This window comes from Salvelinus sp. IW2-2015, linkage group LG13, assembly GCF_002910315.2.
Source record: "Salvelinus sp. IW2-2015 linkage group LG13, ASM291031v2, whole genome shotgun sequence".
NCBI lineage: Eukaryota > Metazoa > Chordata > Actinopteri > Salmoniformes > Salmonidae > Salvelinus > Salvelinus sp. IW2-2015.
The window spans coordinates 40478202-40500194 of NC_036853.1; the positions used below are offsets into that span (position 1 = coordinate 40478202).

Genomic DNA, 21993 nt, shown 5'->3' on the forward strand with positions numbered 1-21993 from the left:
GATATGATCATCGATGCTTTGCTGTCGTTGGACAAATGTTTTTTTATCTAGCTCTTTTGTCCATAATAATCTCATGTAGTCTGGTTTACCCGCATTTATCTGTGAGCTGTTGGCAAGAGCCCACGTGCCAATACCCGAGTGGGCACACTTAATATATAACGCAACATTTTTTATGAGAAAACCAGTAGAGTTGAAAATGCTATGGAAACCCATTTCACTTGTATTGTTTGTTCGGTACTCGGGAATTTAACCGGAAAAGTGTTTTTATGTGCACTGTCATCACGCACAGTTTTTAATCTGCATCAAGTCYATTTCATGGAAACATCTCTTCTGAGAAAACGTGCATATTGTTTTTATGTGGATTTTTGAACAATCGCATCATTTTTGAACAATCTGTCACCAATTCGAAGGAAACCTAGCTACTGATGGTAAAAGAGTAAATGCAACTTCTTATAGTATTTCTGGTGCAACCACAGCCTATACAAATATTTTGTTTATCCAAGATAGTGCAGAGCCTGTCGTTTCCACTTGCACTCCTAAATAACGCACTTTAAAAAAAAATATTTACTTTGGCTGAGGGTAAAGTCTACAAAACGCAGTCCACTCTGATACAGATTATAGTTTTGGAAACTGAAAACTGTATGGAGATTAAAATGTTAAATCGATGAGATAATTTGCAGAATGTCGGCCAAAATCCATCTCGCTCCATCTTCTCACACTGCCGGCCACTGGGCGGCGGCGGCTGCTGCTGCTGCCAGTTTTGCCAACTCCTCAGTAAGGAAAGTAGCTATTGGCTGTCCTAAAAGTCGCTAGATATCGCTAAATTGCATAATTTGCCATGTAATTCTGATGGATGCTGTAGGAGAGAGGAAGAACATCTTGGGAGAGACAAAAAGTGAGTAAAAAATTAAAATAAAATGTAAGCCAGGGCGGGATCAGCCAGCGGCGGCTTCCCGCATGCGCGATTCATTTGCAGTCTGGACGCGGAGCGGTGAGCATCTCCTGCTCTGACTGCAGCTGGGAGCGACTGCTGCGTGAGGACTGGGCCGCCTGTGAGTGCTTTGGGACAGGGGTGGGGCCCACGGCAGCACCCGCTGCTCGTTGAGAAGAGTAAGAACGATACGTGCTTTCATGTCAGAGTCTCCAAAAGTCTCCAATAACACCAGAAAAAGTCGCTAGATTCGTCGCTAGTCGCATTTTTGAATAATTTGTCGCAACAGGGGTCTGAATACTCGCTAAATATAGCGACAGAGTCGCTAAATTGGCAACACTGGCTGCTGCTTCTTCTTCTATGGGGTTTAACGGTGGTTGGCATCCAATTTGTTGCATTACCGCCACCTACTAGACTGGAGTACAACTCCGTGTATACTTTCTTCCTGAAAAATAAAGAATCTGGGCCCCCCTAATTCTAAAAAAAATTTACCCTTGAAACTACCCTCTACATACACTGCACTATTTCATAATTATATAAAATCAAAAATTACCACCCTAGGCTCCACTATTAAATGTATTCAATTTCTAACCGTCATGCGTCATCCTGAAGGGATGGGACATCACACTTAACACCCGCCTGGTAACTCTTGCTGATTGTCAAGTCTCGCCAGACCTATTACCTCTGAGCCTGTTCACCACAACCTCAATGTTTTCTTTGGGCAACTTCCGTTCCATCGCTGCATAGCCGTTGAATAAGCACTTGCCTATAATTCGGCTCAAAATGCCAATCTTACTCAAGACCTTACACATCACTTTTTGTCCTGGTCCTTTGCTGTACTGCGTTGCATTTTTGTTTTACTTAACCTTTTTATTTAACTAGGCAAGTAAAGTCAGTTAAGAACAAAATTCCTTACTGTAACATGACGGCCCTTGTAAGAAAGCTGCTTTACACTTTCTTACATTCTACTTTTAACAAACCCATCTCCTTTTTTCCACGCAGTTTTCATACCGACTGCAAGCTCACCCTCTTCTTCCTCTCTCTTAGACCGTCCTCTCCTCTCTGTTTATGCATCCCCTGTCAGCTGGGGTCTGAGCCAGAAGGGATTCCTGTCGAAATCGGTTTCAGGCAATCCCACATGCGACAGCCGAGCCGGAACTATCCATCTCTTGGGCAACTTCCTCTACTGGTCTGCTTGGATCAGGCAGCGATACTGGATCCCAAGGAAACGCAGTCAAAGCCCACCTGCCGCACTGAGTTCAAGGACTATCCCAGACACCAGGTAGTGGATCGACTGCCATGAACTCCGCTCGCAGACACCATCTTCACTATTACTGCAGAGGTGAGGTGTTTTTCTTCTCCAAGTCACACTGTAACCTTTAAGGGCATGTTGGGCCAATGTCACCACTGGAGCTTCGTCCTTTTGTGTCGCATGCGTTGTATGCTGGGTCTGTGAGCTGACAAGCGAGACTCTTCAAGCAGTCTGGAATTATTTCCTTCTCACTCTGACATGGCCCATGCGTATGGTGGTAAAGGCTGTTCTCGTAGATTACAACTTATTCCGTGCGAAGGGTCTAGCGGCCAGCCAATTTCTGTCAGACGCACAACAGCTCGCCAGCCATGAAGGTTAGGCCGAGCAGCCCGCAACCCATTTGCCAGGCTGAGAGGTCGGGCATGTTGCAAAGACAATGATCCGCAGATGTAAAGGAGCACAAGCGCTTGTGACAGCGAGTCACGCCCTGACCATATCAGGGCAGCAATGCAACCAATTATTTTGCTGTGGGCTGCTGTTGTCAACGATCAAAACGGAAACCTTTTTGGTCAGAGCATGGGCCAAGCAGTGGTAAACTGTACCATGATGTTTATTTGCTAGCAGAAAAAGAATAGTGCTTTATCTTACGGACACTTTGCTCAATCATTTGTGTTGTAGTGAATAGTGCAGTTTGTGTGGAGCTCTGTCTTGGCTTTAATTCAGCGCAATGAGTAACGGGTGGGGGAAAGAAATCAAGTAAACACGAAATACGCCAGAATGCAATAAGATTGAAATACAATGTTAGAGATTTGTATATTGGATTAACTGAACTGTTGAACATTTGGCTGAACTACATTTTTTTTTAAACACATCTACTTCCTACTGTGATTTTCTTGCACAAACATCAAATACTTATTTTTCGACGAAACCACTAAACCTTGGCGCCATGGGAGGGGATCATTCAGGGTGCGCAGTATACGACACTTCTGCAACGTAGTTGGGTAAAAATACAAAGTGGTCAACCTTCTCTCTGTTAGGTTTTTGAAACCTGGTAGATCTTTTTATATCCTTTCAACTAGGGATTGTCCTCCTGTGTAGCGAGATGAAAAAAACCCCAAAAAAAAAGGTTTCACCACAGGCTACAAACTGTGAGACGGAACTTGACCCTTGGCACCTGCAGTAGTAAGCATGACTCTTTTTTCAACTTCAGCTTCTTCCATTTCTGTAGTGTTCAGGTAAGGCCCAGTAAACATAACTTGGTAGCATTTGGCACTTGACTCTAGAGTCCAAAGTGTGGTCTCACACTGGGAATCAAAATAGATTGGCCATCTGAGATTTTGGATCCTAACGACGGAGGACATCCTGGGTGACTACAAGCCACACGGAAAGAAGTTTAACATTCTTCAGTGTGCAGAATGTTGGTACACACTGGTAGCAGAGCTAGCCAACGCTCTTCATCTCATGGTCGTGCAATACCAGATCCCTTGAACACACACAGCAAGCACAGTAGGAAAAGAGTGGTCAGCTCGAGGTCTCTCCCCTGACATGGGCAAACCTCTCGGAAATGACGAGGCATGTTATCACTCATTTTCTGTTAGCTGATGCCAATTCCGGGCTGCTTGCTGCTGCTGCCTTGTAGCACCCGTCAACTTTGTGTGACATCTCGTAGGTTGTCTGCTAATGGCCTTTGACGTGGAAATTGCCTCTTGATGGTAAGGACGTAAGCACACTGGGAAGACGTGAAGCCTGTAGCCATCTAATGGGGAAGTATTGGTGGAGAGGCTGCATCGCAATCTTCCACAATTTCGAGCAGGTCTTTGGCTGTGGAAGTTGATAGGACAGCACACTGTCAGCTTGCACTGGCCCAAAGGCGGACTCAACCAGGGGCACGTCAGCTGACAAGAGGGGCAGTAAGTGGAGAAAAGTTGGCATACGTTTCTGAGATGCGGAGAAGGTCCATGTCAGGCATGTATCCATTGAGTGCTTTGTAGAGAGAACTTCTGCAAAACATTTTAAAACCTTAACATCAGGTTGGAGAGATTACTATGACAAAGACTAAAGTAACTTCTCCAGAAACAGCAGTTCAAATAAAATGGATGAAAATATTCAGATTTATAGATGATATATTTCCCCCCCAGTCTTTGTCCCAAACATTTGTCATTACAACGTAAAGACGCAACTGTTTAGGCTTATCATCTGGATCCACACAAGAAAATGTTTTCTAAAATGTTTCCATTCTAGGAACCTCCAACTTACCTTATTCCATCAGCACACGAGTTAGTAGGTTTACGGAACTCTATCCCATCAACCGGACCTGGTTTCACACCCTAATTAACAAGGATTTACTGTTACATAGGCTGAAAAACTTTTCAGGTGCATTTTTTTATGGATATTGATAGACTCACATGTGTTCTTGGCTTGTGCCAACGCTGTTCTGTGTCTGTGCAGCTGTGAACTGGTGGTGCAGCAGGAATGTTTAGTTGAGAGTAGTGCGCTGTCTGGTAAAGAAGGGCCACCAGATGATTGCACTTTTTTTTTCTCCTCACCTTTATTTAACCAGGTAGGCTAGTTGAGAACAAGTGCTCATATACAACTGCGACCTGGCCAAGATAAAGCAAAGCAGCTCGACACACAACACATAGCACTTCCTGCAACACAGGAGCAGTGGCTTTGAACCACTATCACTGGTACGGAGTGCTTTAACACCATCTGTGAAGATACGTGTGATGAAAGACTGAAGTGAGAAACAAGAATGATGCGGCCCATAAATAACAAACATATTAGTGTCTAGTCTTCTTAACTAGGGGCTTATTAAACTATACATGAATACACTGTCTCAGTAACACAATTACAAAGCACTGCATCAACAGATCTTTACCAAATAARCTGTTAAGTGGGCAATTCTAAATTATGATTGGGACCCATCATTAATATCTATCTATTGATAAGATTAAACGTTGACACTGTCTCCAACACATTTTGACCATGATGACAGTGTCTCACAGGAGATGTTTAACAAGGTCCCTAGTAGCTATCTATAACCTTTCCCTACTCATGCTGTGKGGCTTTWCACTCTTCCTCATGGACCGGTGACAGGCAGCCCTCACGGTGATCTCCCCTGTCAATGTATCTTTGTTAGATACTGTGTAGAAAAAATGAATAACAATTATTTTTAGCTAGCAAGCATAACGCAAGAACAAATACACACATCTCAGGTAGATTCTGTCAACGTTACATCATTTTACAAAGTAACTAGCTAGCTACAGTTAATATGTTAAATTAGCTAGCTATATGATTGTAGCTAGCTGACGTAATATCGTCACTGACTTGTACTCACTAGAGGTCCGACCGATTATGATTTTTCAACACCCACACCGATTATTGAGGACCAAAAAACCGATACCGATTAATCGGCCGATTGTTTTATAACATTTGTAATAATGACAATAACAACAATACTGAAAAACAATGAACACTAGTATTTTTAACTTAATATAATACATCAATTGTAACGGAAGCCTTCCCTCTCTTCAGCTCAACATGTTTAATAAAACGATAAACACGATAACAAAATAAACAAATGTGGCAAACCGATACAGCCCTATCTGGTGCAGAGAAAACACAAAGACAGGAAACAACCACCCACAAACCCCAACACAAACAAGCCACCTATATATGATCTCCCAATCAGAGACAACACAAAACACCTGCCTCTGATTGAGAACCATATTAGGCCAAACATAGAACAGACAACTAGACACACAACATAGAATGCCCACCCAGCTCACGTCCCTGACCAACACTAAAACAAGCAAAACACAACACAAGAACTATGGTCAGAACGTGACATCAATAAAATCTATTTAGTCTCAAATAAATAATGAAACATGTTCAATTCGGTTTAAATAATGCAAAAAACAAGTGGTTGAGAAGAAAGTAAAAGTGCAATATGTGCCATGTAAGAAGCTAACATTTAAGTTCCTTGCTCAAGAACATGGGAACATATGAAAGCTGGTGTTCCTTTTAACATGATCTCAATATTCCCAGGTAAAAGTTTTAGTTGTAGTTATATAGACTATTTCTCTCTATCACATTTATTTCATATACCTTTGACTATTGGATTTCTAATAGGATTTAGTATTGCACAGCCTATCTCGGGAGTTGATAGGTTGAATCATAAACAGTGCAATGCTTGAAGCATTGCGAAGAGCTGCTGGCAACGCACGTAAAGTGCTGTTTGAATGAATGCTTACGAGCCTGTCTGCCTGCCTACCACAGCTCATCAGACTGCTCTCTCAAATCATAGACTTAATTATAATATAATAACACACACAGAAATACGAGCCTTAGTCATTAATATGGTCAAATCCAGAAACTAGCATTTAAAAAACAAAACGTTATTCTTTCAGTGAAATAAGAACCGTTCCGTATTTATCTAACGGGTGCATCCATAAGTCTAAATATTGCTTTACATTGCAAAACCTTCAATGTTATGTCATAATTACGTAAAATTCTGGCAAATTAGTTCGCAACGAGCCAGGCGGCCCAAACTGTTGCATATACCCTGACTCTGCGTGAAAGAACGCAAGAGAAGTGAACAATTCCCTAGTTAACTTCTTATGCTGCAGGGGCAGTATGAGTAGCTTGGATGAAAGGTGCACAGAGCTGCCCATATAAACGGCCCATGCTGCTTAGTCCCAGTTCTAATATAGCATATTATTATTCATATTGGATAGAAAACACTCTGAAGTTTCTAAAACTGTTTGAATTATGTCTGTGAGTATAACAGAACTCATATGGCAGCAAAAACCTGAGAAGTTCCACTTCCTGTTTGATTGTTTCTGGGTGTCAGATTTTCAACAAGCCTCAATTGAAATGACAGCGAGATATAGATGAGTTTTCACTTCCTACGGCTTCCACTAATGTCAAAGTCAACAGAACTTTGTCTGATGACTCTAATGTGAAGGGGCCGAAGAGACAGAATGACGTAATCACTTCACGACTGATCACGCATTCACCATGCGCCTTCACATGAGTAGGACGTCCGTTCCATCGCCTTCTGAAGTCAATCTAATTCCTCGTTGGAACGTTATCAAGATGTATGTTAACAACATTCTAAAGATTGATTCAGTACATCGTTTGACATGTTCTACTGACTGTTACGGAACTTTTGGACATTTTGTCACGTTATAGTGGAGGCGCTTTCTGACTTTGGAATTGTTTACCGAAGCGCGAACCAAAGGTAGCTAATTGGACATAAATAACGGAAATTATCGAACAAATCAAGCATTTATTGTGACCTGGTTCCTAGACGCATTCTGATAGTTCATCAAAGTAAGAAACATTTATCATGTATTTTCTGGTTTCTGTTGAGTCCAACATGGGCTAATTTGGCTATTGTTCTGAGCTCCTCTCAGATTATTAAAATCTGACACAGCGGTTGCATTAAGGAGAGGTATATCTATAATTCCATGTGTATATGGAGGGAAGGGGGCAGTAACATATTTATCATCTACATTTATGATGAGTATTTCTGTTGAAACAATGTGCTATGCACTATCACTGGATGTTTTTGAACTAGTGAATGTAACGCGCCAATGTAAACTCAGATTTTTGTTTGTTATAAATATGACACTTTATCAAACAACATGCATGTATTGGTAACATGAAGTCCTATGAGTGTCATCTGATGAAGATAATCAAAGGTTAGTGATATTTTATCTCTATTTCTGCTTTTCTGACTCTATCTTTCGCTGGAAAAATGCTTGCTTATTGTGGTTTGATGTGACCTAACATAATCGTTTGTAGTGCTTTCGCTGAAAAGCATATTTGAAATCGGACACTTTGGTGGGATTACAACAAGAAATACCTTTAAAATGATATAAGACACATGTATGTTTGAGGAATTTTAATTATGAGATTTCTGTTTTTTGAATTTGGCGCCCTGCACCTGCATCTGGCTGCTGTCTATCGATCCCCGTAGCGGATGCAGTGTCACGGCTGTCTTCCTCTTCTTCTCTGAAGAGTGAACAAGATCGGAGCAATACGCAGCGTGTTAGGTATCCATGTTTTAATATAAGAAAACTGAACTATGAACACCAATACAAAACAATAAACGTGAACAAACCGTAACAGTCCCGTGTGCACAAACACTGACACACGGAAACATCACCCACAAAATACCCAAAGAACATGGCTGCCTAAAATATGGTCCCAATCAGAGAACAACGATAAACACCTGCCTCTAATTGAGAACCAATCTAGGCAACCATAGACTTACATAAACACCTATAATGAACACAAACCCCATAACTCTACAAAAAAACCTAGACAGTACAAACACCCTAGACGAGACAAAAACACACAAGCACACTCGTCACACCCTGACCTAACCAAAATAATAAAGAGAACAAAGATAACTAAGGCCAGGGCGTGACATGCAGCCATAAGAATTGCCTGCTAACATGAATTTCTTTACTAAATATGCAGTTTAAAATATATACTCTGTGTATTGATTTTAAGAAAGGCATTGATGTTTATGGTTAAGTACATTCGTGCAACTATTGTGCTTTTTTTTCGCAAATGCGCTTTTGTTAATTCACCCGTTTGGCGAAGCTGCTGTCTTTGATAGGAAGAAATAGTTCTCACACAGTTCGCAACGAGCCAGCGGCCCAATGCTGCATATACCTACTCTGTTGCACAGAAGCAAGAAGTGACACAATTTCCCTAGTTAAAGAAATTCATGTTAGCAGGCAATATTAACTAAATATGCAGATTAAAAAATATATACTTGTGTATTGATTTTAAGAAAGGCGTTGATGTTATGGTTAGGTACACATTGGTGCAACGACAGTGCTTTTTTCGCGAATGTGCTTGTTAAATCACCCGTTTGCGAAGTAGGCTGTGATTCAATGATAAATTAACAGGCACGCACTCATTATATGCAACGCAGGACACAGCTGATAAACTAGTAATATAATCAACCATGTGTAGTTAACTATGATTATGTTAAGATTGATGTTTTTATAAGATACGTTTAATGCTAGCTAGCACCTTACCTTGGCTCCTTGCTGCACTCACATAACAGGTAGTCCAGCCTGCCACACTGTCTCCTCGTGGAGTGAATGTAATCGCCATGATCGTTGTCCCAAAAATGCAGAGACAGTTGTTATGAAACTTGAATTCGCCCTAATAATCGGCCATTCCGATTAATCGACGACCTCTAGTACTCACCTTCATATTGTCAATGTAGCTACCTATATACATCTTGAACCCCTTTTAATTCTATCTAGCTGGAGTTCGGAGGCTGATTTAAACAACTCAATGTACATCATTAGTAATAATTTGAAGGCATATTTGAGAGCAAGTCTGAAGATACCTAGTAAAATCTGCGACATAGTGGTAGTAAGACATACGTCGATAAACACTAGACTGACTTCCGTTCTATAGTATGCGCACCGTAGGAAGTGTGTTTAGAACGTTTGATCATGGAATGTGCATACGGATATTCAAACTCGAACTCTGATGAAACAACCACACGTCACCAGTACGCCACTGGGCTTCCTCTCATCACCATATTTGGTAGTGAACGGAAACGCCAACCAGATGCTTCACATCACACATCTGTGAATATCTTCTCATTGTATATTTTGGCGACTTTTTGGTTTAATTGGAACACGAAATTCGTAAACAGAAGTTGAGCTCAACAATATTTATATTTTCTGACGCTTAAAACTGTATATCGTCTTCACAATGGGTCCTGTCGAGTAACAGTATAAAGTTAAAAATACTAGTGTTCATTTCTTTCAGTTTGTTGTTATTGTCATTATTAACAAATATTAATATAAAAAAAATCGTCCGATTAATCGGTATCGGGCTTTTTTGTCTCCAAATAATCGGTGTCGTGTTGAAAAATCATAATCGGTCGACCTCTAGTGAGTACCAAGTCAGTGACAATATTACGTCAGCTAGCTACAATTCATATAGCTACTTATCAGGATAGTCAGCCAATCAACGGCAATCAAGTCGCCTGCTCAGATAACATGATTGCTAGCAATGTAGCTAAGTTAGTTTGCCACTAGCTACATGAACGCTTACAGACATTTATTAGTCATTTAACTAGCAACATTAGTTAGGTAATGTTACTGTAACGTTGCATCATCTAGCTAGCAATACTTGTATCATACCCATTCATATGTTTAAAATGCTGCTATTGCTTTTATAAATCTGATATCTTAATTACATTAGCTATGTGTCATTGTGTTTCTTCGTCGCGCACCTCACATGTCCGTTGTTCTCCCAGAGTTTCTCTCCCTGTGGTCGTTTCCTAGCCGCCGCAACAACTACGGCGAGATAGCGGTGTTCAGGTGAGGACCGAGCTAGAGTCGAGGACATACAGTTTACTGGCTGCTTGCAGTTTGAGTAGTGAGAAATTTCATGATATGAACAGAGATTATGTAATCAGACTGTCCTGCAATACAAATGTATCATTTAAATGTTTGAATGGATAAAGCACATTTTTGAGGTGCCCAAGTCCAATGTATCTTATTTACTTAGTTCTTACAGTAAAATGCTATTTTTATCATTTCACCCCAGTCTCTCCTCAGCGTTAGCCCAGATGCTACAGATCGAGCCAGAAACCCATCCTCACATTTACTGGTCCAGTCTTATACAGTATGTGAAATCGGCCAAGTCTCTGTGTCTCTCTCCCAGAATACCAAAGGCTGCTTGGACAAAGAGGCCGAATTACAAGTAAGGCACCAATCAGCCGTACATTTGTTTTGAGGAAACACAAGAAATCTTGTCTGTGTGTAGACTGTGTACATTTGTGTTGGTTATTTTATCTCCAGATGTTTCTCTTTGCTGTCTGATGTTTGTAGCCAAAAAGTGTTTGTTCATAAATGCCCCTCTGCAGATCCAGCCTGGAGATCCCAGAGATCAATGCCATGTCTATCAATTCCACTGTGAGTACACAGACACTTGTCAGATTCATTAAGTACCTCACTGTACTGAGACAAGTTCTCTATTTAATTCTCTCTCTCTCTCTCTCTCTCTCTCTCTCTCTCTCTCTCTCTCTCTCTCTCAGGAGAACAGTCTAGTGATTGGTGGAGGGGACAATAACATCCACATAATGGATCTGGAAAGTGGTGTCTTTAAGGTTTGAGAGAAATTAATTTATTCGATTCTTTCTCAAGATTCAGCAATGTGATGTTGACCATTTATATAAATATTCTTCGTTGCTACATCTCTTTTAATTTCTCTCCTCTCCCTCTTTCTTACAATTATCTCTCTCTTCATCCCTCTCTCTCGCTATCCCACACTTAACCTTTATGTTCAATCTCTTTATTGCTCTCCCTCCCTTCCCCAGTCAGTTCTGCAGGGCCATACAGACTACATCCACTGTCTGAGTGTGAGAGAGAGGGAGGGGGAGATCCTCTCTGGGGGTGAGGATGGCGCTGTCAGGATATGGGGTGAGTGACGGATGCATCAACCTATCACTGCTTCAGGTTACGCTATCTGTCATTGACACATCTGGAATCAATGCATGGCTGTATTACATTATACTGTAGTGTTGTCATGTATCTCACTCTCTGAACTCCGCCTCCAGACTACAGGACTGGCCAATCCATGCACTGCATTGAGGTCTACAAATATGAGGTAAGATATTGGGATGGGTGGTTGCCTGCCCCTACCCTCCATATGTACAGAAGTTATAATGTAGCATCTTTCTTACATACAAAAGTATATTTAAGTAATTTTTTGTTTAACCAAAAACATGTTTTATATGTAGGCAGGGCAAACGGTCCCGTGTGGCTCAGTTGGTAGAGCATGGCGCTTGCAACGCCAGGGTTGTGGGTTCATTCCCCACGGGGGGACCAGGATGAATATGTATGAACTTTCCAATTTGTAAGTCGCTCTGGATAAGAGCGTCTGCTAAATGACTTAAATGTAAATGTAAATGTAAACCTGTTTTGTTGATTTCTGGTATATCATCAAAAATAAATAAATCACAGCCTGTTTTTGTATTTATCAAGCAGTTGTTACCTGATTTAAGTACAATACCATTGGAAATTAATGTTGAAAGTTCAATTTATATACAAACACCACGCTTACAAACTAACAATCCCGCACAAAGAAACGGGCGGACCGGCTGACTGATAAAGCACAACAAATTAAGAACAAACACAAAACAGGTGTAACCAATGAACACATAAGGAGGGGGAGAAAAGGATCAGTGGCAGCTAATAGGCCGGTGACGACGACCGCAGAGCGCCACCCGAACGGGAAGGAGAGCCTGCCTCGGTCGGAGTCGTGACACATATGATTACTTTTGTTGCACATGTATGCTCTGTTGAAACTACCACAGCTCAAAAAACATGTAAACTGGATATATAACAGTCGGCTACATTTTGGAATGTTGCAATTTGGTACAGGGTTCACCAAAACAGAAAGACAAACTCATCACTGTTTTGTCAATCACTCCTATCGATTATCACATTGAAATCAATTGTTGCGCGAGAGGGATATGAGGTCTCATGAGGTTGTTGGTAAAGCATGACCCTTGCAACGCCAGGGTTGTGGGTTCAATTCCCACAGGGGACCAGTAAGAAAATGTATCCACTCACTACTGTAAGCCATTCTGGATAAGAGTGTCTGCTAAATGACAAATGTAATGGTAATGTTGTATGTCCTGTTAAAACTAACCCCGCTCAAAAACCACACGGAATCTGAGAATGATGTGTACATCACTGGTTAGAGGACAATTTGTAGAAGACAGCTAGCTACATTTTGAAGTTGTATTTTGATTCAAGTGGGTCGCCAACATGGTAAGTGTAACGCAACACTTTTTGTTAATTCCATTGATCCATATGAAAATCAATAGAACAGGGGGCAAACATTTGGGTGTCGCGGTGTTTAAACTGACACTATTCAAAGGCCACATGGAAACTTGCAATAACCTATACATTGCTGTTTAGATGAGAATGTGTAGAAGGCTTCTATCTATATTTTGGAATGACCTATAGTATGGGGGGGAGCTTTCTGTTAACTTCAACTAATCACAACCCTCCATAGGATATCAACAGTGACAACTGTTGGCTGCTATTTAAGTGATCGTTTGACTGTCAAGTTTGTGCATTTGTGTATGGCTAGTGTCTTTTATAGGGAACTACCAAATTATCCATGCCATTTCAGAAAGAAAATGGCTGCCTTCTACACTGCAAAAAGTCAGCCCTCAAAAACAAGAAAAAAATGCAATAAAATGAGGGAAATATTACCTAAAATAAGCAAAATTNCACCGCATCGATTATATGCAACGCAGGACAAGCTAGATAAACTAGTAATATAATCAACCATGTGTAGTTAACTAGTGATTATGTTAAGATTGATTGTTTTTTATAAGATACGTTTAATGCTAGCTAGCACCTTACCTTGGCTCCTTGCTGCACTCACATAACAGGTAGTCAGCCTGCCACACTGTCTCCTCGTGGAGTGCAATGTAATCGGCCATGATCGGTGTCCAAAAATGCAGATGACAGATTGTTATGAAAACTTGAAWTCGGCCCTAATTAATCGGCCATTCCGATTAATCGGTCGACCTCTAGTACTCACCTTCATAGTTGTCAATGTAGCTACCTATATACATCTTGAACCCCTTTTAATTCTTACTAGCTGGAGTCTCGGAGGCTGATTTAACAACTCAATGTACATCATTAGTAATAATTTGAGGCATAATTTGAGGCAAGTCCTGAAGATACCTAGTAAAAATCTGCGACATAGTGGTAGTAAGACATATCGTCGATAACAACTAGACTGACTTCCGTTCTATAGTATGCGCCACCGGTAGGAAGTGTGTTTAGAACGTTTGATCATGGAATGTGCATACGGGATATTCAAACTCGGGAACTCTGATGAAACAACCACACGTCACCAAGTACGGCCACTGGGCTTCCTCTCATCACCATATTTGGTAGTGAACGGAAACGCCAACCAGATGCTTCACATTAACACATCTGGTGAAATATCTGTCTCATTGTATATTTTGGCGACTTTTTGGTTTAAATTGGAAACACGAAATTCGTAAACAGAAGTTGAGCTCAACAATATTTATATTTTCTGACGCTTAAAACTGTATATTCGTCTTCACAATGGGTCCTGTCGAGGTAACAGTATAAAGTTAAAAATACTAGTGTTCATTGTTCTTTCAGTATTGTTGTTATTGTCATTATTACAAATATATATAAAAAAAATCGTCCGATTAATCGGTATCGGCTTTTTTGGTCCTCCAATAATCGGTGTCGGTGTTGAAAAATCATAATCGGTCGACCTCTAGTGAGTACCAAGTCAGTGACAGATATTACGTCAGCTAGCTACAATCATATTAGCTAGCTATCAGGAATAGTCATGCAATCAACGGCAATCAAGTCGCCTGCTCAGATAACACGATTGCTAGCAATGTAGCTAAGTTAGTTTGCACTAGCTACATGAACGCTTACAGACATGTTATTAGTCATTTAACTAGCAACATTAGTTAGGTAATGTTACTGTAACGTTGAACATCTAGCTAGRAATACTTGTATCATACCCATTCAATATGTTTTAAAATGCTGCTATTGCTTTTATAAATCTGATATCTTAATTACATTAGCTATGTGTCATTGTGTTCTTCGTCCAGCACCTCCACATGTCCGTGTTCTCCCAGAGTTTCTCTCCCTGTGGTCGTTTCCTAGCCGCCGGCAACAACTACGGCGAGATAGCGGTGTTCAGGTGAGACCGAGCTAGGTCGAGGACATACAGTTTACTGGCTGCTTGCAGTTTGAGTAGTGAGAAATTTCATGATATGAACAGAGATTATGTAATCAGACTGTCCCTGCAAATGGCTGCCTTCTACACTGCAAAAAGTCAGCCCTCAAAAACAAGAAAAAAATGCAATAAAATGAGGGAAATATTACCTAAAATAAGCAAAATTGCAACATTGTGGCCTGCTGGATTCATTTTGCAGGGCTCTGGCAGTGCTCCTCCTTGCAAAAAGGCGGAGGTAGCGGTCCTGCTGCTGGGTTGTTGCCCTCCTACGGCCTCCTCCATGTCTCCTGATGTACTGGCCTGTTCCTGGTAGCGCTCCATGCTCTGGACACTACGCTGACAGACACAGCAAACCTTCTTGCCACAGCTCGCATTGATGTGCCATCCTGGATGAGCTGCACTACCTGAGCCACTTGTGTGGGTTGTAGACTCCGTCTCATGCTACCACTAGAGTGAAAGCACCGCCAGCATTCAAAAGTGACCAAAACATCAGCCAGGAAGCATAGGAACTGAGAAGTGGTCTGTGGTCACCACCTGCAGAATCACTCCTTTATTGGGGTGTCTTGCTAATTGCCTATAATTTCCACCTTTGTCTATTCCATTTGCACAACAGCATGTTGAAATTTATTGTTCAATCCATGTTTGCTTCCTAAGTGGACAGTTTGATTTCACAGAAGTGTGATTGACTTGGAGTTACATTGTGTTGTTTAAGTGTTCCCTTTATTTTTTTGAGCAGTGTATATGAAAGCTGCCAAAATGTTGACAGTTCAATGCACCCAATTTTTTCAAATGAAAGGAAGATGGGACCTGTATCAGAGGTTAAAGATCTACAATATTTATGTGGAAAATTGAGGGACTTCCTAGGTTTCAATGAAGTAAACCATGCTGTATCAGTCAAATGGCTTGTAKTAAATTCTAATAAATTCATAACTCAGAAGTCCATGATCTTTGCCAAAGTACTGAATGGTAATATGCCAGAATTTGGACTGGTCAAAAACATATTTCTTCTTGATTCTAGGCTTTATTGTTTGGAATATCAACCATTTCAAACTATACGCTTTGTTAGAAACGTCATGGCTTATTGTCACGTCCTGACCATAGTTCTTGTGTGTTTTGCTTGTTTAGTGTTGGTCAGGACGTGAGCTGGGTYGGCATTCTATGTTGTGTGTCTAGTTTGTCTGTTTCTGTGTTCAGCGTAATATGGTTCTCAATCAGAGGCAGCTGTCAATCGTTGTCCCTGATTGAGAATCATATATAGGTGGCTTGTTTTGTGTTGGGGATTGTGGGTGGTTGTCTTCTGTCTTTGTGTTCTGCACCAGATAGGACTGTCTCGGTTTTCACATTTGTTATTTTGTATAGTGTTCACGTTATTGTCTCTTCTTTATTAAATCATGTTGAACACTAGCCGCGCTGCATTTTGGTCCTCTCCTTCATCTCAGGAAGAAAGCCGTTACACTTATCAAGTTGAGGTCCCACACCTTGCACAGGCCACTGAGTTAGTGGATGCTGAAAAGCTGGTTGATTTTACATCTTATTACACAATTAGCAACAAGAGCCAAACTTATGTACAAGTCAAATACCYTCTTGGGGATGTAATAGAATTGTACAACAGTTCAAATGACTCATAGTGTGTTCCCCAGATATGAAAAGTGTACTGTCTTTGTTCMGTACTGTATTTTGTCTACATGATTGCTGTGTAAGATTGACAATAAAACAGTGAATTCCATTTGGTCATTATCTGTTCTTAATGTGTGAAGAGATGAAAACGATAAGATGCTTGAAATAAGAAATTCTGACTTTGACAAAGCAGTTTTGTACTTGTCAGTGTTGATCAAACAGCTTTATTATTCTGGTAATTCTAGTTTGGAGCATTAAGTTACTCAGAACCAGTAATACAATCTCAGTAACAAGTTATATTATCTTATTAAGATAATTAAGGACATAAAAAGCTTTAAATGCTCCAACATATAAACTGTCTGATAAGAAGAAATATKTTGTCAGACAAAAAACAAGCATATATTGCCTTGATTTAAGATATTTATTCTTACTTAGATTTTCATTTTTGCAGTGTAAATCTTGCGAACCTCAGCGCGTATGACAAAATCAACAGTACAAAAGCAAACATATTGATCTGTTTTAAGCAATTCATCTTTTGTCATGGTGTTGACTATAAACTTTTATACTAACATCACCAATCTGAGGTAAAACGATGTGTAATCCCCCCCCCCAAACATTAGCTTGTGTAGTTGGGTAATATACATTTGAATTAGATAAGGCAAAATAATTTTCTTAATTTAGGATGATAGTAAATCAAGCAAGCTAAATGATTTTTTTCAACTATCACAGATTTCTCACTAGTTTAATCATTTAGTGTTGACAAAACACTCCTTAACATAATTTAACCGGAAAGGTGGTCTACACTAGAACCTGCATAGGGCCTGTGCAGCAGGCTGAATGTTTGACATCCCTGTCAAATCAAATTGTATTAGTCACATGCGCCGAATACAAAAGGTGTAGACCATACAGCTTACTTACGAGCCCCTAACCAACAATGGAGTTTAAAACAAAATACAGATAAGAATAAGAAATAAAAGTAACAAGTAATTAAAGAGCAGCAGTAAAATAACAATAGCGAGACCTATATACAGGGTAGGTACCGGTACAGAGTCAATGTGCAGGGGCACTGGTTAGTTGAGGCAATATGTACATGTAGGTAGAGTTATTAAAGTGACTATGCATAGATGATAACAACAGAGAGTAGCAGCGGTGTAAAAGAGGGGGTGACAATGCAAATAGTCTGGGTAGCCATTTGATTAGATGTTCAGGAGTCTTATGGCTTGGGAGTAGAAGCTGTTTAGAATCCTCTTGGACATAGACTTGGCGCTCCGGTACCGCTTGCCGTGCGGTAGCAGAGAGAACAGTCTATGACTAGGGTGGCTGGAGGCTTTGACAAATTTTTAGGGGCTTTCTCTGACACCGCCTGCTATAGAGGTCGTGGATGGCAGGAAGCTTGGCCCCGGTGATGTACTGGGCCGTTCGCACTACCCTCTGTAGTGCCTTGCGGTCGGAGGCCGAGCAATTGCCATACCAGGCAGTGATGCAACCAGTCAGGATGCTTTCAATGGTGCAGCTGTAGAACCTTTTGAGGATCTGAGGACCCGTGCCAAATCTTTTCAGTCTCCTGAGGGGGAATAGGCTTTGTCGTGCCTTCTTCACAACTGTCTTAGTGTGTTTGGACCATGATAGTTTGTTGTTGATGTGGAGACCAAGGAATTTGAAGCTCTCAACCTGCTCCACTGCAGCCTCGTRGATGAGAATGGGGGCCTGCTCGGTCCTCTTTTTTCTGTAGTCCACAATCCTCTCCTTTGTCTTGATCATTTTGAGGGAGAGGTTGTTGTCCTGGCACCACACGGCCAGGTCTCTYACCTCCTCCCTATAGGCTGTCTCGTCGTTGTCGGTGATCAGGCCTACCACTGTTGTGTCATCGGCAAACTTAACGATGGTGTCGGAGTCGTGCCTGACCGTGCAGTCATGAGTGAACAGGGAGTGCAGGAGGGTACTGAGCACGCACCCCTGAGGGGCCCCTGTGTTGAGGATCAGCGTGGTGGATGTGTTGTTACCTACCCTTACCACCTGGGTGCGGCACGTCTGGAAGTCCAGGATCCAGTTGCAGAGGGAGGTGTTTAGTTCCAGGGTCCTTAGCTTATGTAAGAGCTTTGAGTGCACTCTGSTGTTGAAKGCTGAGCTGTAGTCAATGAATAGCATTCTCACATAGGTGTTKCTTTAGGTGGGAAAGGGCAGTGTTGCGTGCAATAGAGATTGCATCATCTGTGGATCTGTTGYGMTGGTATGCAAATTGGATTGGGTCTAGGGTTTCTGGGCTAATGGTGTTGATGTGAGCCATGACCAGCCTTTCAAAGCACTTTATGGCTACAGATGTGAGTGCTACGGGTCGGTAGTTGTTTAGGCAGGTTACAATAGTGTTCTTGGGCACAGGCACTATGGTGGTCTGCTTAAAACATGTTGGCATTATAGACTCGGACAGGGAGAGGTTGAAAATGTCAGTGAAGACACTTGCCAGTTGGTCAGTGTATGCTCGCAGTACACGTCCTGGTAATCCATCTGGCCCTGCAGCCTTGTGAATGCTGACCTGTTTAAAGGTCTAACTCACATCGGCTGCAGAGAGCGTGATCAGTCTTCCAGAACAGCTGGTGCTCTCATGCATGTTTCAATGTTTTTTGCCTCGAAGCGAGCATAGAAGTAGTTTAGGTCGTCTGGTAGGCTCGTGTCACTGGGCAGCTCTCGGCTATGCTTCCGTTTGTAGTCTAATTGTTTGCAAGCCTTGCCACAGCCGACAAGCGTCAGAGCCGGTGTAGTATGATTCGATCTTAGTCCTGTATTGACGCTTTACCTGTTTGATGGTTTGTCGGAGTGCATAGCGGGATTTCGTATAAGCTTCCGGGTTAGATTCCCGCTCCTTGAAGGCGGCAGCTCTAGCCTTTAGCTCAGTGGGGATGTTGCCTGTAATCCATGGCTTCTGGTTGGGTTATGTACGTACGGTCACTGTGGGGACGACGTCATCGATGCACTTATTGATGAAGCCAATGGCTGATGTGGTGTTCTCCTCAATGCCATCGGAGGAATCACGGAACATTTTCCAGTCTGTGCTAGTAAAACAGTCCTGTAGCTTAGCATCTGCTTCATCGGACCACTTCCTTATTGATCTAGTCACTTGTGCTTCCTGCTTTAATTTTWGCTTGTAAGCAGGAATTAGGAGGATAGAATTATGGTCCGATTTGCCAAATGGAGGGCGAGGGAGAGCTTTGTATGCGTCTCTGTGTATGGAGTAAACGTGGTCCATAGTTTTCTTTCCTCTGGTTGCACATTTAACATGCTGATAGAAATTTGGTATAACGGATTTAAGTTGCCCTGCGTTAAATTCCCCGGCTACTAGGAGCGCCGCCTCTGGGTGAGCGTTTTCCTGTTTGCTTATGGCGGAATACAGCTCATTCAATGCTGTCTTAGTGCCAGCCTCTGACTGTGGTGGTATGTAAACAGCTATGAAAAATACAGATGAAAACTCTCTAGGTAGGTAGTGTGGTCTACAGTTTATCATGAGATACTCTACCTCAGGCGAGCAATAGCTCGAGACCTCCTTTGATGTTGTGCACCAGCTGTTATTTATGACAATACATAGTCCACCACCCCTAACTGCAGATTGCGTAACAAAATACACATCATACTACAAACAAAATCCTAATGCTTCTACTCTTTCTCTCTTCTCTCACTCCCTCTCTTTCTAGGAATGTGCCCGCCACCAATATGGCAAGTGGATCAGCTGCCTGACGACCGACTCTGATTGGATGGTGAGGAAAGGGCAGCCCTTGCAATTTAGTTTTTTCCCATAAATCAACAGTTCCTTCCCCCATAGGATGAGCACTCTTTTTCTAGAAATTGTCCTGACTTGTTCAGTACCTCAGTCTGAAATGCGGCACTTATGTTATCAGTGTGGTTGCCGTGGTGATACATTAGAAATGTCGCGAAGGTCGACTCCACCTGTGGAATGTCTGGCGCTGTTATCTTTTAGTCCTTCAGGATGAAAAGTCGAGATGCCTGAAATGTTTTTTGCAATGCAGATACTGTAACATTACTCAGCGTTTCCTCCTACAATTTGATCTCCTTTTAATGTAGTTAAATAATTCTCCCTAACCCCTGTCCCTTTTTTCCCCCCACCAGCTCTGTGGAGGAGGCCCATCCCTTTCCCTATGGCACCTCCGCTCCATGTCACCCACCTCCATCTTCCATCTCTCCGGATGCCAGCGACAAGCCAACTTTTACCAGGACATGGTGAGACGTGTGTGTGTGGGTCAGACTGTGTGTGGGAAGGGAGAAAGAAAGTTTATGTGTTTGTCTTTCTCTAACTGCAGACAGTCCATGTGTGTGTGTGACCTCTCCCCCGCCTGTAGATCTTGTCGGTGGGTGAGGGCCAGTATGTGTCCCACTGTCTCCGCGYGGGAGAGGTATAAAGGCTCAGATCCCCTGCAACCCCCGCTCCCTCAACACGCTGGCACTGAACCTCAACAGCACTGAACACAGGGTGAGAGTCATTAGACAGACCAACTGAACACTCCACATTACTCATCCAACCCCTCAGGTTAAATGTCCTTCTTTGCTCGTCCCGCTTGTTTTCTTCCTGTTCTTGGTCAAAAGTCCTGTGTGGCTCAGTTGGTAGAGCATGTCACTTGCAACACCATGGTTGTAGGTTCAATTCCCACGGGGTACCAGTATGGGYAAAAAAGTAAAGTAATTATGCACTCACTACTGTAAGTCGCTGTGGATAAGAGCATTACTAATGATTACATTTTTGTCCACATCAAAGCTTCAGTAAATTTTTTAAAACATTTTTTCTTAAACCTTTATTTAATTAGTCAAGTCAGTTAAGAACAAATTCTTATTTACAATGACGCCCTACCCTGGCCAAACCCGGACGACGCTGGGCTAATTGTGCGCCGCCCTATGGGACTCCTAATCACGGCCGGATGTAATACAGCCTGGATGATATTATTGATATTCAGTTTTGATATGGTTTCAGTTTTGATATGGTCTCAGTGTTGATATGGTTGAGTTTTGTTGAGCAGGGACTGTGGTGGTTTTTGGTGTATGAAGGAAGTGGTTGTGATGTCTTTGCTTTTCCAGGTGCTGACAGTAGGTGGAGGCAGTCACCAGATTGACGTATTCACCAACCTGTCCTACAGAACCTTCTCGCTGTCTTTCTGAGGACACACACATAACCCGATTTGAGCTCATAATGTGCTATTTCTTGATTAATTGTACTATACTATTGTGTACATAATTCATGCCTCTCTTGTCCAAAGGACTTCCATTCCAGGAATCATCCTGATGTGTTTTATGATAATAAAATATTTTGATCACTTTTCCATACCTGTGCATCAGTCTTGATGATAAATTAACCCCGGCCTTATGCTCTGAAGGAATACATTGTCTGAAA

At 41.8% G+C, this 21993-nt stretch overlaps 1 pseudogene; it reads left to right on the top strand.

The window, feature by feature from the left end:
- The first annotated feature begins 681 nt into the window (after nucleotides 1-681).
- LOC111971255 (THO complex subunit 6 homolog) lies at nucleotides 682-21776 on the top strand (annotated as a pseudogene).
- The last annotated feature ends 217 nt before the right edge of the window (nucleotides 21777-21993 follow it).